The 3,172-nt window shown below is 37.2% G+C and overlaps 1 non-coding gene across 1 annotated transcript; it reads right to left on the bottom strand.

The window, feature by feature from the left end:
• Nucleotides 1-797: 797 nt before the first annotated feature.
• LOC143675422 (U2 spliceosomal RNA) lies at nucleotides 798-988 on the bottom strand. Its single transcript, XR_013171646.1, has one exon. It is a non-coding gene; the product is annotated as a U2 spliceosomal RNA (small nuclear RNA).
• Nucleotides 989-3,172: the final 2,184 nt, after the last annotated feature.

Here is a 3,172-nt window from a genome sequence, read left to right as displayed (position 1 = left end):
TAGGCACCATAGATGATAAACAGAATAATAAGATAATGTCTGTGTTCTTGAAGAAATTACATGTGGTTAAATTTCTGCCGAATCTATTATTTTGCCAATTTAATCCATCCAATTTGATATATTATAGAAAGCAATGAACTGGCATTTTCATTTTTTAAATGAATAGGCTGTCTTATTTTATAATCTATAGAAACCAACTTGGTCTAAGTAATTGCTCTGGACTAAACCCAAACATTATCCCTTTCTTCAGATGAGTCATCATGTTTACATCAGCAATTTATCCTTGCCACATGACTGGCTAGATCCTCAATTTCATCTCTTTTCTTCTTTAAATGAAGGCTGTTGCTTTTGAACTCTTTGAAATCTTTTCCGTTTTATCCACCTGCCATTTCTTTCCAGATGGCTTTGCTACGGTAAATTCCCATGCTTGCTATATATTTGCCCATCCTGGAAGGATCTCCAAATTTGCCCAGAAAATTAATTCCCAACATTGTAAATTAGTTCCTTTTCATTTTCAGAGGAGTTAAAATCAAAGACTGTAGAGCCAGGCTGCCTGGTTAAAATCCTCCCTGGCTGTATGACCTTGGGCAAGTTACTCCTGTTGCCTGAGTTCCTTCATTTGTAAAAGAGAGCTCTTAACAAGAGTACCTACCATAGAGGATGGTTGGGATGATTAAATGAGTTCATATATATATAATGTTTTATGTGTGTTTGCCATTATTATTGCTATTTGCAATCCCTTACCCTGGGTTTTTTTTTTTTTTTTTTTTTAATTTTTTATACATTTAGTATTCCCGAGGGGGTGCACCGTTCCTGGAAGTATTGCAATACCAGGTCGATGCGTGGAGTGGACAGAGAAAGATCCTATTCCATCTTCCAGCTCCAAAAATCCATTTAATATATTGTCCTCGGATAGAGGACATATCAGATATTAAACTGATAAGAACGGATACTACACTTGATCTTAACCAAAAGGCCAAGAAGCGATACCCTGGGTTTTTGATGCTGTCAGATGATTTTTCATATTCTTGCCATTCCAATAAATTAGATCATATGAAGTAAAGACCGAATAGCAGAGAGAATACATGTAGACACAGAGTCAGAAAAGAAAACGATAAAGCTAGGATGAGATTAGAAAGTCATGAGAAGTTAGACAGGACAGCATTTCCAATAGATGGAAATCAATAGACTCAGAAATAAGAGAACAGGTAGCTAGAAAGACATAGTGGAAAAGATAGCTGGAAAAGTGTCAGTACTCAGCATTGAGATGACAATTTACATCGTGATTGCATCAGAAGAGAGTTTTCAAAGTTCCAAGGATGGGAACTTTGTGGGAAAGATGGTAGCAGGAATTTGAACTAAAAAAGAATGAGGTGTTCCAGACTTGTTAGAATATTGGAAGTATGAGTTTGAAAAGGGAGTGGAAATAGTCCACAGAGAAGGACAGATCAACTGTCCTGCAGAAGTGAGAGAGGAATTCAGTCAAATTCCTCAGGAGATTCCTGTAGGAAAGAAGAGCTTTCTTGTTTCTGAAGAAGAGTTGGAGTGGGGGTGGGGAGGGGAGTGAATGAGAGAAGAGAAATAGAGTCAGGTACCATGAGGTACTGGACAGGGGTCAAGTTTGTCTTCCTCTGTTTCCCAAGAACCCAGGAAACGACCCTAGGCAAACTTCCAATATCACTGGGCTACAATTTTCTGTAAGGTCTTTTTCACCTCACAATCCCAATCGTGATAGACACTGAGATGAAATTTGGGCAGGTGAGAAATTATATATTTCATTCGACTTATGATCATAGAAGATAAAAGTCCAGGTCAACTCTGCTCACCAATGAAAACGAATGAGCCAAAATTATGCAGAGGCACATTGATGAAAGTCACGTGCTGAAGTGAAAGAAGTTGGTCACAAAAGACTCTGTACTGTATGAATACATTTATATGAGGTTCAAAGCCAGGCAAAACTGAACTTCAGTGATAAACATCAGATCACTGGGAGTGTGCTAGAAATGTGTTCAGTCTTGATAAGGATGGTGATTACATAAAGGTGTCCATAGATAAAAGTAATAGAACTGTACTCTTAAGATTTGTGCACTTTATTGTAAGTTGTGTCTCAATTATAAAGAAAAACAAGTAAAGGTTCTTATTTTTAAGAAGTTCAAAGACATCAGCTCAAAATTAAAAGTAGGGTCAGAAATTGAGGGCTTTAGGGGCAAGACAATTTCTATGGGAATGGTGGTTGGGTCAATGAGAGGATCAAATGGATTATCTTATAGCAGGTATATATATATATATATTTATTATTATTATAATTTTTTCATGGGCAGGCACTGGGAATCAAACCTGGGTCTTTGACATGGCAGGCGATAACCCTGCCACTGAGCCACCATCACACCACCTTAAAATTGCGTGAAAGTTTCAGGAAATAAAAATAATTATTTTTCTCTTTCTTTGATGCATATAGCCCTCATAATTACTTTGTTTTTCCATTTATTGTGTAAATAACTCTTACTTTTTTTTTTTTTTTAACGTGGCAGGCACTGGGAATTGCACACGGGTCTCTGGCACAGCAGGCGAGATCTCTGCCACTAAGCCACTGTGGCCTGCCCAAGTACATAGATATTTTAACTGCTCTCTATGGTAAATAGAATTCCTATTAAGGACTGACCCAGCATTTGCATTAATTTCACATACATATTCCATATTCACTCTGGCATATAACACACATGCATTAGAACAATGATCTTTAAAATGCTCTACTAAGTCCTATGCTTTACGGAGGGCACTCAGGGTTGCTGTGTGGGGTGAAGAGAAGGACACCCAGCAGCCGGAGCTCCCTGCCCTCCCCTGTATTTACCTGCCCTTTCCTGTCCCTGCATGCGTCAGCCAGTGCAGTTCTACTGTCATCTGTCTTATAAGTTGTGGTTTGGCCATAAGAGTTAATACATAAACAGGATTTCCCTCCTAAAGAATGTTTAAAAATATTGAAGAAAGATATACATAGCATATACATTTAAAACAATTTTAAAAATTTAGAGACATTAGAAATTTTTATTAAAGCCTTGCTAATAACTGTAACTTAGAATCAACAGAAATTTCAAAGTATCTTTACACTTCTCTTCATAATTTATCTCAAACTAAAGGTTCTATTTTTGTTATTAAGTGTTGCAAACCCAGG

The sequence above is a fragment of the Tamandua tetradactyla genome, chromosome 2 (genome assembly GCF_023851605.1).
Source record: "Tamandua tetradactyla isolate mTamTet1 chromosome 2, mTamTet1.pri, whole genome shotgun sequence".
In the NCBI taxonomy this organism is placed as follows: domain Eukaryota; kingdom Metazoa; phylum Chordata; class Mammalia; order Pilosa; family Myrmecophagidae; genus Tamandua; species Tamandua tetradactyla.
Note: the sequence above shows the minus strand (reverse complement) of the source record. Positions and strands in the feature narration are given on the sequence as shown.